The sequence below is a fragment of the Ammospiza caudacuta genome, chromosome 1 (genome assembly GCF_027887145.1).
Source record: "Ammospiza caudacuta isolate bAmmCau1 chromosome 1, bAmmCau1.pri, whole genome shotgun sequence".
In the NCBI taxonomy this organism is placed as follows: Eukaryota; Metazoa; Chordata; class Aves; order Passeriformes; family Passerellidae; genus Ammospiza; species Ammospiza caudacuta.
In genome coordinates this window covers 102,439,745-102,454,880 of record NC_080593.1, presented here as the reverse complement: position 1 = coordinate 102,454,880, position 15,136 = coordinate 102,439,745, and positions in this window count along the sequence as shown.

Sequence of the window (15,136 nt, the reverse complement as noted above, 5' to 3'; positions counted from 1 at the left end):
CTGGAGCCATGTTCATGACTGAAGCACTCTGAATTTCCCGCTGCCTGGCATCCCTAGAACTCAAAGAGATCTGAAAAAGATTATAAGCTATTTTGATGAAAAAGTAAGAATCAGATGTAAGTTTCTGATGTTTAATAAATAACACCAAATAAACCATTTACTATGTCAGTTTAGATATGAAAGACAACATTCTAACAAATTCTATTTTTTAATACAAGCAAAAAAATCAAGGTATGTTGCAAATTATTCAAATCAAAACATTTTAAACTTCACCTAATTCATCAGTAAAATGAAATCCTATTATTTGCCATGTTTTTCAATATAAGTTCAGTAACAGAAGTCAAATGCAAATTTTTTAATTTCTACTTTTAAGGCACCTAGAGGACATGCTGCCCTTAAATACTGTGGAAAACTACAAAGGTACTCAGGGTGCATGAGGATCAGCCACTCACAGTTTATATGCAAAGAGCATTGCCTTGACCTTCCTATAAAGCTTCTCACACCAAAAAATGTCTGTCAAAGGAGATAGAAAAATTCAACTAATTACTTTTCCCATGTCTTCCATCATGTTTTACTACTAAATTTAAAGTGTGATCAAATGCCAGAGTTAGCTTTATGACATACAATAATCTCGTATTAAGCTGCTCCTGGCATTTAGGAAATAACATTTTAGAGGTACACTGGTATGTGATGCTACCTACAGACAAAGCAATTGAAATTTATCAGGAAACCATTTAGTCTATTACAAAAAGAGCCCTAGTTAAAATGCTTTGATGGCTCCCAGGTACTATAATCTGTGGTGTTCATTTGCCATATGGAGCTGTAAAAAGAGCTTATGGGGACACTGCACACACTTGTGTGAAGCTGTCTGAGGGGTGCTTTCCCCTCTCCCCTGAGTAGTTGCTAAGTGTGTGCTTCCACACACACAGCCAACCTATCCAGCCTTCAGCCAGTGCCAAGGCACTTTACACCCTGGGGACTCACAGCACTGCACATTCCCCTGCTTCCTCAGGTGAAACACTGAAAAAGCACTGGGAAAAGAGTGATCTGACCTTTCAACCTTTCCAGCCTGCAGAAGAGCCAAGCATGTTAGATCGCCACTTGCTCTTACTGAACACAAAAAAAGGAGAACATCACCTCAACAATTATACTACATCTGTCTGTCCATAATTCTGAAACTCATTTTCTCTTACCACTTTGAGAATCACAGCATGATAAATACTGATGAACCCTGCAAATTCAAACAATACAAGGAAGGATACAAGATGTGTCCATTTGAAGTGGCTTTTCCACAAGTATTGGTTGCATTCAAAGAGGAGCAATGATTCACCATTCCAATGGACAAGTGGCATCCTTCAAGAGTCCATACTGGGACCAGTAACAAAGATGTCCATATTTAACATCATTGACAGGAACATGGACAGTGGGACTGAGTGCATCCTTGGCCAGTTTGCAAGACAGCACCAAGAGGAGAGGTGCAGGGAAGTGGTGCAGTGGCAAGGGATGTCATCGAGGTGATCCCAAGACAAGCCTGAGGCCCATGGGAACCACAAGAAGGTCAACAGAACGGAGTACAAAGTTCTGCATCTGCATTCCAAACACGGATTCAGGCTGAGATGTGAAGGGGTTGGGAACAGCCCTGAGGAAAAAGGCTTGGGGGTACTGGTGGATGAAAAACTGAATATGACTTGGCAGTGAGTACTCACAGCTCAGAAAGCCAAAGGTGTCCTGGGCTGCATCCAAACCAGTGTGGCCAGCAGGGAAAGGGGTGGGATTCTGCCCCTCTACTCTGCTCTGGGGTGACCCCATCTGCAGCGTTCATCCAGCTCTGGGGTCCCCAGCAGAACACAGCCATGGACCTGTTAGAGCAGGTGCAGAGGAGGCCACCAAGCTGATAAGAGGGCTGGAGCACCTCTCCTATGCAAACACATTGAGAGACCTGGGTGTTCATCCTGGAGAAGAGAAGACTCCAGAGAGATTGCTATAAAGCAGCCTTCCATTCCCTAAAGCGAGCCTACAAGAAAGGCAGAGAAAGAACTTTTGCACAGGCAGGTAATGATGGAAGGGTAATGGCTCTAAACTCAAAAATGGTCAATTTAGATTAGATGCAAGGACAAAATTCTTCCCTGAGAGAGTGGTGAAGCATGAGAACAGGCTGCCCAGGGAAGTTGTCAATGTCCCATCCCAGCAAGTTTTTTAAGACCAGGTTGTATGGGGCCCTGAGCAACTTGGTTTAGTGAAAGGTGTCCCAGCCCATGGCAGGGGGAGTTTGGAACTCAATGGCCTTTAAGGTTTCTTTCAACCCAAACCGTTCTATGCTATTTTAAAAGCTGACAAGAGTGATCTTTCTGAAACATTTCCTGCATTTCCAGCTAATGTTGTCCTAAATCCTCCAAGAATATTTTTCCCAGAGTATCACACAATGGGCTAGATATTCAGGAATTAAATGTATATGTCTCAGATTTAGTCAGTCATAGATCTTACCCAATGAGCAGGAAAAAGCTATTCTTTTGCACATTATGGGACACAGAAGAACCCAACCAAAGCAAAAAATATGTTAGCCAATTGCTAATGGGAGGAGAGAGATTATTTTTTTCTTTCTGCTGTATGTACAAGGTAAAATGCAACTCTAAATGCAAGCATTTTGCCTCTATTGGCATAATTTATAACTGCAACATAAATGAGACCAGTACAAGGACAGTTAATAGCTTTCTTTCTTGCTATTAACACCACCAAGTGTATTTTGAGGACACAACTGAAATTAACAGAAACAGGGCAAAATAAGGTAATCTTAGATGGCAGCTTTCCAGACAACTACCTTTTTGCCAGTTCTTCTTTAAGTAGGAAGCCCAAGACAAATGCAAGTAGAAAAAAAAAAGTAAACTTTGTTTCTAAGCCAACATATACAGAACAATTTTTAATACTTTATGTGACCCTGATAGGGACAACACTGATTTTTTAAAAAAGAATATTGTACTCTAATAATTAATTCCAGATCTAGTGAACAATGGTTTCTAGAGATTTTAATACAAACATATTTTCACTTGGTTTATATTAGACATTCTGCTCAAAATCTATACTTAGATATTCTCAAATACCATAATAATATGTACCAAAACTACAGGGAAAAGTAGATTGGCAGATGTGATTTTAATTACTGAGTAGCTTCAGAATTAAAATCACAGCTAGCACAGACAGTAGTTCAAAGGCAGTAGGATAAATCACGATCTTCTCAAGAAAGTCTCTACCTTAGCATGACAATAATGGGTAAATGAATTTTAGAAAAATCTCCCACAATTTTGTTAGAGACACTTGTAAGTTGATCTGTAATTGGGGTTAGCCGAAAAAAATAGGGATCATTATCTGAACAGCTTGAAAACTATTTCTCTAAAAGAAAAGTCTGAAAAGGTAAAGTGCTTTCCTCTGACAAATGCAGCAAGGAAATGTTCATATTCCAGTCTCATAAAGAAGTTTGGGGGACCAAAAACAAAAACATGAGGCTGGGTAAATTACAGACAGTCCCTAAGGGATGGAGGAATTTCCTTCTCTAGGGACAGTGGAATACCAGTTTAGTCATCCAATGATTGCAATAAATATGGATTTGGTATATATTCCTTTTTTTTCCCTCCTATTAGTCATGGTCCACTAAACACATCACTCACTGCTATGTATGCTCTGCTGCAGAATCTCCTCCCTCTTAACTCAGACCTAATGGCACATATGGCACCTGAGTTCTTCCAATACGTCCCAGAGAGCTAATACAAGCTTTATGGAAGAACATCCTGTCCAAGAGAAAACATTATGTTCTTTCAAGCCAAAAGCTCCACCTTACACATTTCTGTGAATGGTCTCTCTCCTTACTTCAGAATTTTCAGTTCTTCAGACCTTTTTTATCTCTTCTCATATTCATGCCATACAGATACACATATTTCTTTTAATGTGAGAAAGTAAGAGTGTCAAGGTACCAATCCATTACACATATTTTTAATAAAGTGAAGACTTGATAGCAAAGTATTTTTCGCCCAGTTCTCTCCCCTCCCTCAGATTAAACAGGCTACCTTTGAACAAACCATTTATGTCAGTACCTCGAAATATCAGTTCTGTCCCAATCACTCATCATCATTCTGCTGTCCCAGTGCTGTAAGAAAACAGCATCAGTGGAGCAGAAAGTCACCTTCCTGCATATGGACTGTTACATTAATTTTCCAAGAGAGGAAAGGAAGAGGTTTTGGGAAAAAAGCATAGTTCCCTTATATCCACTGCACAACACATTGGCTTCTGATACATGTGTCTGTTTTCAGGCAGGACACAGCACTGAGTTATGCTTAGGAAGTTTTAATCCATTTAAAGGATAAAGTTGATTTATTTTTCTTTCATCATGGTTCCACAGCCACATTTAGGAAACGTGATTCAGGCTGTCACCTAGAAAATAAACGTGTAGACTGGGTTCTCTGGTGTCTTTTCTCTGTATTCCCTCTTAATGTGTGAAATCCTGAAGAGGTTTAACAAGTACTACTTCTTTTTGTTAAGTAGTTCTTGAGAGAACTATTGTCACCAGCTGCTTCCTATGCAGTGGCAGCAGACCCCCATCTGCACTCGGTCCCTGTGGGGACACTCATCCTGTCTCCATGTTTCTGTCTGGCAGGAAAGAGGGGCACTCATCCTTGGCCTTCCTGCCTGACCTCAGAACAAAGAGCTCTGAGCAGAAGGAAGTGCAGATAAAACTCACCCACATGATCTAATACTCACTCCTAATACACAACTAACCGCTCCTCTGCACTGTTCTTCCAAAGCAACAGTAAATTTGTTGCAATAGTGTTGTAAGATGAGTAAGAGGGGCACAGAAGCAGATGTAACATCTGCAACTCTGCTCTGATCATAACAGATTAAAATTTATATCACACTGAATTGTTAAAGTTTTGGTTTTTTAAGGTTAGATCTCAAGTAGAACTTTGCCACTGCAGTATTTTCCCTCACAATGCTGGCAGTGGTGAAATCTAAGAGTAAGTGAAGATAGTTTCTGGGATTCTATAAAGACAATGCTATTCTCTGTGGCCTAGAACAACTGCTTGGATAGGAATTTAACTAAATTACCTGGATTTTGATTTAATAAATTCTGAACTTGAAATCAGAGGACAAATATTAAAGTAATTCTTACATAATTCCAAAAAAAAGAAAAAGAGAAAGTTCACAACAGTGATACACAGCCAATGAAAATACTCTAGTGTATTTGAGTGTGCAACACAAGATTTATTCTCCTGTGTATATAAATCTGTTTCACACATTCAAATAAATGCAGCTGTGTTTATTCCAGAGAGCAGAGTTCCAGATGTATACATACAGAACTCCAGATATACATATGAGCACCTTATTACATTACAATTTTCCATTACATTTTTCTAACACTTAGGATTTTATGCCACAGAGCCCTCTGGAATATGCCCCAGTACTTTCAGCACTTGCCCAAACAATACAACCTGAAATCCTAAGGGCCACCCAAGTTTGAATGGCTGTGATACCACATCCATGTTTTGCCTGGAATTGAGAGGAGGCTTTCAGACTGTAAGAATATAAGGTACAGGTTCAGCACTTGAATAATACCATTCTTTCAGCAAAGTAGTACAACTGTGAAGTCTTAGACCTTACACAACTTCAACCTATGCTAAAAAAAGAGCAACTCCAGAAGAAATTCATATTTTTGCAAACAGGCAATGTCTGCTTGCAGCCACAGTATTGAAGAAATGCCAAAAAAGCTGACAGTGATACACACACAGGAAGGCACTGGACTGAAAATGTCTGCTGATTTTCAAACAAAATAAAAATTTCTTCTCTAAGTCAAATTACATTAGGATGGATTTCAGAGCCTCAGAGCATTAAGTAGCAGCTCCCATTAATAAAAATGCAAAAGGTATTAAGAGCACAAAGCAATAAGCTTGAAAACATAAACCACACCATTCACTGCACAGCCTGCTTTTTAGATACCATCAGCATTACTGTACTATTTAAGACACAGACTATAGAATTAGTACTGCCAATGCAAACTGCTGTGTTCTGTAAAGTGCAAACAAGAAACCTAGACAATTTAGATTACAGTTCTATAGATTATTTCACATAATTGTTTGTTTAGCAGATTATATTCTCAATATGAAATGTACAAAGGCAATATACATAGTAAGATGTCATGGAGCACAACCTGAAAATCAAAGCCACAAAAGAGTGTAAAATAAACAGAAATACAGGGAAGATTCTCTACTAATGTGCAAAATGGGTTACTTATATTAGGAAAATATTATTTTTTTTACCAAATAGCAAAGGACTGCAGCAGGAAAAAATAGTGAAAACACTGTTTTCAAAGGCAAAAATTTAAGATCAATTTAAACATTTTGGGTTTTTAGTCCATCAACTTATTGTGAAGATTTCAAACAACTAGATACTAGAGGCATTTATTTTTTTGAAACCATTGGTGAAACCTTTGTGCAAATCACTCTGAAACCTGTAAATAAGTATTTCTCAAAGAATAAAAATGCAAGTGCATTTCACAGTTGTTTTCTGATTCGGTTCACAATTTAGAAAGTCTGTTCTCTGTAAATTATCACATGCTGTATTGCAATTGATTTTTAAAATAAATCAATTTTTCAAATAAAAACCATCTATCTTTATTGACTAATAGCACAGAGACAAGTTGGAAATACTTAAAACATAATCGTTAAGGGATCTGATCCTTGAAAGAAGAATTTTGCTTTCCATAAAATTACTCCATAATATTTTAACTCCTTCATAGTGCAGGCAGTCTAGAAGAACGGTATCAAGAAGCTTCCATGACACTTCCCTTCTGGCCTGAGAACTTCTATATAAGGAATGTACACAAAGGGCACATTTTAGGAGGTTACTGGCACCTGAAAGTGGCCCCTGAGGTACAGATGTAGCATTGCTACCATGAGAGCTTGTAGTTAACAGTTTAAAAATGAGGTGTGGAGGGAGAGAGCCCAGCATTGAACCTTTTCCGGCGCACACACTGAGGCACTGTACTGCTTATGTATCCAGCAGAACCCTCATTCAGCTTGTAAAGTCTAATCCCATACCAGGCATACTTCATGGAAACAGTTTAAAAATAACTTTTCCCAGTGAATAGCAGGTGAGACTGCCCTACAAAATCTTTTTTGGCTTGGGGCACAAATCTGCTGAAATACTTCACCCTAAAGAATGATAAAAGAAGAATTGCTTGAAACTTTGGTCTAGTCTGGACAGAGCCTGATAACTCTTACATTTTATGAAGGAATCTGCCACACTGTGTGTGTTTACACTGCAGGTGATGAGCAGCTGAAACAGCTGGTTTCTGTTCTAGGTGGTCTCACAAGTTCGAGCATTTTTTCATCCAGAGACAGACGGAAGGGAATCCACTGTACACATTGAGCTGTAATGGGATTTGCAAGCACCTAAAAAATGAAAATACCTTATGCTTGCTGCAACTGAAACTCCAGATCCTTTACTAGCAGATGACTGAATTGCTGACAAGAGTTCAAAGAGTTGGTGATAATGAAGTCAGGCATAAGCAACCTGCACACCCTGGAGGAGTCAGTAAAGCAAAGTGAGAGGGAATTTGACAATTAGATTGTGTTAGAAAGCACTATAGTACAATGCAAACGAACTAAAAGATTACTCACAAGTCAGCAGTGAGATTATCTGAAATAGTCTGAATTTATATTAATCCACCTATGCACATTTCTCCCTCACATAGACTCAAAATACCTTGGCAGGACTATTGGCTGTCCAAGTGAGGTATAATTGAACCCTGATTTAGCATTTCTACAAGATGAATTAAAAGGACATCAATATTCAAAACTGAAATTGTGTTAATTAAACACCCTCTATATTATGTGCTGGTTTTGACTGGTGTAGAGTTAATTTTCTCTACAATATCTAACACACAGAATAAGACATGGGACTTAGAAAATGTGATAAATACTAAAATAGCCTTCCTAATGCCTGAAATATGACACAATATTATATTTTGATCCAAAGGCCAGGTCTTTACTGACAGAGTGGGACAAATACACTAAGGACACATCCTACAGAAAATATAAACACTGAATACAGAAAACATTTGGGTGTTGGGTGTTAACACTACAACAGCCAATGTAGTGGCACAGGGTACTGCTTTTTCTGGATTTCACCTGCAAGCCACTGGAAAAGAGAAACTCTCCCAAAGGTTAACTTAAAGCATCCAGATTGGGCTTCTCTCCTTAGACAACCCTCAGGCTGACTCCATATTGGGTTCACTCTTGTAAAAACAGGAAGCTTTCTCTTCTTCCTATTTATAAACAGCATTTCCTAGTCCCCATTGAACCTAATTTTTTTATTGAATTCTAGCAGCTCTTGACTGTTTCACAAACTGTCTCATCTGTGCCCCCAAATCCACACCAGGTACATTTTAATGCCCTATTCATACAGAACTGAGAAGGATCATTTTCATGAATAGAACTATGAATGCTCATACTCCAACAACTACAAAGAAAGTCCACGGCTTGTCATCCCTACTGTCCCCTTCCACAAACGATAGCTGATCTTTCGCACTCAGCCATCTGTGCACAAAACAATTCGAGGAAGCACAGAAGCCGGACAACATCAATGACTTCATAAAGCTGTGCTTACTCTTTCAGTATTCCTCTACAATATCCTGGCCAGTTCCTGCAATGTCTGTTTCAATGTAGAAAAAAAATACACCAGTGAGACTGATAATAATCTGCAACAAGCACCAGAGGAGTGGATGGTCCTGGGCTGCAAGGTATTACAATGTTAGCAGTAAAAGTAAGTGTATGTTACTATGACAAGAGGGATCCAAATTCCAGTGTTACATCTAATCTGCAACATAACAAACTGAATATCTCCATGCCCTTCTGTGCTAAATTTTAGTCTCTAGAGCATTTCTTATTTCCAACCATCATATAGTTACTCTCCACTGAGATGCACAAAAAGTTGAAAAGGCTTCCAAACAAGAAAATATTCTCAGAAATAGATATGTGAAACCAATGTGGGTATCATCTCTTTTAGAGAAGTAAATTAGCATTTGCTCTATGTGACTAAATAATCTTTTATTGATCAGACAAAATTATGCTTTTAAAAAAAACCAATGTATCAGAATACCTCACCAACCCTGTATGAACCTTACACATGCAGCAGACTGGGCTGCTGCTAAACATTATTTATTCCTTTAACACCGGACCACGGAATGCTGGGGTTGGATGGCACCTCTGGAGGTCATCTTGTCCAACCCTCTTGCTCAAGCAGGGCCACCCATAGCTGGTGGCCTAGGGCCACGTCCAGGTGACTTTTTAATATCTCCAAGATTGGAGTCTGAAAGACTCCACAACCTCCCTGGCCACCTGTGCCAGCGCTCAGTCACCCTCACATTAAAAAAAGTATTTGTGGAGGTTCAGAGAGAACCTCCTGTGCTTCACCATGTGTCCATTGCCTCTGCTCCTTCGGATGAAGGCCTTGCTCTGCCACAAAAGTTTTGTTTCTACTGCCAAAAAGTTTTTTTCTACTATCACTCATTTTATTTCCTATTTAATTTGTATGACAAAAATAGATATTCTAATATACTTGTACTACCTGGCAGCATCATCAGACTGTTATCAACACACAGAGCAAACTATCACTTCACTGTATGACATGTAAAATCTCCTCAGTTAGTCACCAAGGTTTTGTTTGAGCCACAAGCCTGTACTACCCTACATCACAATGGCATTTCATTTTTATTAACTAATGAATACTATTTTAAAATAAAGTGTTTCTACTCAAGCAGCTAGTAAGAGTATGCCTCTTTCTTCCCTAATTTTAAGGCAAAATGCCTACTGTAAGTTTTGTGCTCTTCCATATAAATTTGCATGCAAATAGGTGCTGTGAATTAGGTAATGAAGTAGCCCTGGCATTATTTTTGTCATTTCCAGCAAATCCCAAAGGCAGGCAGCACATTTAAGGCAACTTTTTATCTGAAGTACAAGTTTGGCTGGCATCAAGGCTGCAGACTGCCATGAAAAAGGCAAAGTAAAGAATACAACCAGCAAAGGGCAAAGTCAGAGGGCTCTAGATGAACTTCTAGCTGGAGATATCCACTCCCATGAATCCCTTGGTGCCAACAGAACCACACTGAAGGAAATGTCTGGAGGTTCTTGTGTTTAGATGGGAGGCTCCATGCAATGTGAGAGAGGAGGGGCCCAGCTGTGCAAGCACCCTGGCACCGTAGCACTGAAGCAAACACTGCTGATCTGCCAACTGTGAAGTTTGTCCAGTTGCTAAACTGATTTAAACAAGTTTGGTACGTCTTAGTGCCTGTTCACAGCACTACACAAGGAGAATTTGAATGTTTATAATGTCATGCTTGGCTAAAGGCATCTTCTCATTGCCTGATTGCCAATAACCTCAGCACCTCTACAGCACTTTGGGGCAAGAAACCCCCACTGCAACTGAGGGCAGATGGGCTAAGTTCCATGCAAATGTGAGGAAAAAGAGAGGGAGACCTCTCTCTTTAAATGTCCAAGGAAGTGTGGCAGTAGAAGGAAAAACAGCTTAGGGCTAAGAAAACATAAAAACTTAAAGCCTGGCAGACAATTACATCATGAACTATGCACAGTGACTTTGATGGGCAAAAACAAATAACATACTGCAAATACTTCCCTTTTCATCACTTATTTAAGAAAAAAAGCCATGTAATATCAAGAAAACAGTTGGGTAATTATTAAGTAGACCCAAAAGAACAAAGAGAATGCTGAGAATGCTTTTTAAAAAAAAAAAAAAAAAAAAAAGAGTGGTTGAATGGGGACAAATAAGGTGAAAAGTCAGTTTCTTCCCTTCAGATGAGAAAAATTAGGTCAGACAAAACTCCAGAAAATGTGCTTGAGGAGGCTTATAAGCTGTCAGAAGAACTGGCATTAGCTTAATCATTAATTGGAAATCAAATTATTCAAAGTCTTACTTAAAAGTACTTGAAATTAAACAAACTTAAAGATCTTGGGACTCAGTTTCCTTACACTTTGAGTACAATTGTAGAGGGGCTGACATCATGCACATAATCATCAAAACAATTCCTGTTCTACCTATTTAGCTGATGAAAGAGAACAGTTAAAGAAACTTAGAATGATAATGAAAGTGCTCATAAAAATGAATGGAAAATATGTTAAAATGTGGAGTACTACAAACTAAATGGTAATGACAATAATATCAAAATTAAGCAGTAATTCTGACACGTTTTTATGTATCATAACCAAAACATGTTTGCAACATTTAAAACAAGAACAAGATGACATTTAAAGCAAAAGAGCAGGGATTGAGAGATGTCCTTATTTGTTTAGAGTAATTTTTGTTTGGTTTTTTTGGGGTTTTTTGTGAAGCGAATTTTACTACCAGAAATTCAGAAAGAAATATCATATATGAATGAATACTACACTCATATAGAACTACAAAGAACAGGAACCCATCAATCCAAAACAGTCTTAGAATGTATTTCAACACTGAATTTTGGGATATCACATACTGTTTTTTAACAAAAGAAGTTGAATATTTAACTGATTTTTCAACAAAAAGTTAGAGGGTGGGCCATGAATGTATCATTTCCAATACTTTGATTATTCATTTTGGAAATGAATAATCAAAGTATTCAGCAAAATGTTTTTTCAACATTCTCTCATATCAACTAATGAATTGTAATGAATTAGTTAATCAATTTTTATGAATATTAATAGAAAACACCAGGGAACCTTTTTTTTTTTTATCTGTCATGCACCTTTCCTGTGGCACCTAAACCACTAGTACACAGATGTCTTGACTAATGATATATCCACTATGGGAACCTATTTTTAAGCCTTGGTTGCACTCCACTGGATGCCTGAGACATCTCAGAACCCTCATTAATGAAGCAATGTATGTTAGATAGTATTATATGTTGAATCATTTCATTTCAGTAGCATTAGACAACTTTTCTGAAAAATAAAAAAAAAAGTATCAGGAAATCAACAAGAAATTTATAATCCCCACAGAATTTTACCCCAGGGTAGAAAAGTGAAAACACCAGTTAGAATCAGGCAAGTTAGAAATAACACTAAAAGTCCTGAGGCCTGAAATGGCCTTATATGCCATTTCTCAAGTAAATAGCAAAGGAAAGATTTATAGTTTGCAGAAATGTGCAAAACAACCATCCTGAGCCTTGCTGGGATGGAGTTAACTTCTTCATAGTTACTAACATGGTGCTGTGTTTTGAATTTTGTATCCAAACCAGTGTTTTGGATTTTTTCTGAACAGTGCCAAGGCTTTCCCTGTTTCTCACACCTCCACCACACCTGCAAGCAGGCTGGGGCTGCCCAAGAGGCTGGGAGGGGACACAGCCAGGACGGCTGACCCAACTGATGACATCACGCTCAGCAATAAAATACAGAGGGGTGGAATTTTGGTAGGTGAGCCATACTTCACTGGGGAACTGACTGGAAACAGTCTAAACACAGGAGTTGATGCATGATTACATTTGTATCACCTCTTTTCTCTCTTTTCTTCCTCTTTTCTTCCTCTTCTCCTTTAGTTATGTAACAATTTTTATCCTGACCCACGAGTCTTCCTGCTTTTGTCCTTCCTTTCCTCTTCCCTCACCCTCCTGCAGGGATGGGGGGAGTGAGAAAGTGGCTGTGTGGTGCTTCACTGCCTGTCAGGATTAACCCACAACAACAGCATAGTTTTGTAATGGAGAAGTGTCCTTTTAAAAAGTCATTTTGTAGCATGAGTCAACCTGGTTTGCTGCCAGAATGATCTGACATTTAAAAGAGTTTATACCAAAATGTGCCCATGTGCCATGTCTCGGATGACAAGACCTGGCTGCCTGCCCATTCACATCTGTTCCCAATATGTAGCCCCAGAAAGCAATGAAAATCCTATAACCACAGCCTCAATATTTATTTATTTTTCACAGCAAACAACAAGCTTTTTCATTAACTGAGCAGTGACTTTAGATCAAATGTGTTCAGATCTAATGAGTTCCTGTCATGCAGGAACAAGCATAACCCTTGACAGATGAATTCAAATAAGGATTTGTAAACCTTAGTAAAGAAGAGGGAGGTAGAAAGAACAAATAAAAGGAAAAGAAAATATAAACAAGTATTAAGACAGTTTGCATTTTGGCTTTCACCTCCAGCTGCATATTTAGTTTCAGAGAGACTAGAAAGCATAAACAAAGTGTCCAGACATAATGAGTTCTTAGTTATGAAAGTAGATTCATTTAAAAAAAGCAAAAAAGCAGAAAGTAATCATAGCCATCTCCACCTCTAGGACAGCAGATTTCTGAAGACAGGATAAAAAACCAGGATGAAATTTGGACCCAAGTTAGACCTGCTCTGAATTACATTTTTTCTACATGTTGAGTATCAACAACTTCCATCTATGTTCTTTCCAAAAGGACTGACTCTTGCAAGTGATGAGTACTTCGCACTTCAGTTTAAATCTGTTACTTATTCATGCATTTAGATGTCTAATTTTAGACATGTGTGGTTAGCAAATATCAGCCTTGGACCATCTTAAAAATAGCGTCAGGATTTCTTTGTTCTGCTTTGAATTCTCAATGGAAACAAAAGAATGCTTTTCAGTTTTTAAGCCTCAGACTTTTAAAAACACTCTGAGGTGTATGGAAGTCAAGGGTGCTTGTTTGCAGTGCACTGCTCATCTTCTCCATTCTCCCTCTCCCACTCATCACTCCACTTGAAGGCACGCTCCCAGTTCCTGCTTTGTTCTCTGGAGAACTGAGGTGTGATAATTCACCATCCTGCATTGCTACAGAGTAGCAACAGATTTTATTTAATTACAGGACTGACGACCAGCCCAAACCTTTCGTCCACACACAAGGTATGTTTTTTACAAACATGTATCTTCTCTAACAAAGCAAAACACATATTTTAGAACAAATAAAAGCAAAATTCTAAGTAAATGAACAAGCCTATAGACAAGGACCCCACACAAGTGACAAGTGTGAGTCACCTGTCTTAAATGCACTGGGAACATGTTTTGCTCTTAGTTAATGAGAGTGCTATTAGATCCTACAGGTTCCCACCTTCACCTCTCTCTTAGGAAGCTGCAAGTGGTGGCTCTGCATTGTAGATATTACACAGAATATTTGTTATACTCAACCTAGTTGATTAACAGCAATATCACACACAAAATCAGGGTTACAAAGACATATTACTTGACCAGGAAATCTAGAGACTTTCTGCTGAGCAAAAGCCCAAAAACTTTCAAAGTCCTAAAGAAAGGGATTCATTTGGTTTAAGATCACATCTGTCCTAAACGAGGAGTTCACTGATACAACCCTCTACTAGCACAGTGCAAAACTACTTCTACCAAACAGAAAAGAAAGAAGGAAACCAAAAGCATAAACAAACCACTAACTAATGTCTCAAAAGCACCAAAACTGTGAGAAATTCATCACTTGTTCTTTAAAGTTTTATAAAATTTTCTTGAGCAGTTGATGTTCTCCAAATTTTCATTTAATATTTATACAGAGATAGAGATACAAAGACACAGATGTTTGATAATAAAGTATTCAGTTATGAGTAGTGTTTAATCTTACTAAATCATTCTAAATCCAGGACTAAGCAAGATACTTCAGGCACATTCTGCTTTTTAACCTATAAAATGAGAAATTTATTCTGAAAATTCTCTTTTTTTCAACACTAATTTATGGGGGGAGTTAATTGGGAATTATTGGAAAACAGTCTCTAAGTCATCTTTTGTTTTGTTCTATCGGTTGTCCAGATCCCCTAAATAGTCAAGAAAATGCTTCAATTTTCCCTCATGCATCTGTAATAAAAAGAGTTTTCTTTTGAAAAATATTACTTGCCTTGGTGCATCAAGTATTTTTCTCTGACATGGATATATTTGCAGTCTGAGTAAAAACCTTCATTCTCTCTAATTTTAAACTTTGGATTTTTCTATAATAATCAATATCATGCCTAGATTTGAAGTATACACATTTTGCTATTTGCAATTTCAGGAATATTTTCTAAGCCTCATCTCTAAGCTCCAGCAGTTGCGTACTAGAAAAATCAGGCAGAGCCATGGAACAAGGTGTGCATTGTGGATTGTACTGAAGCATTACCTATGA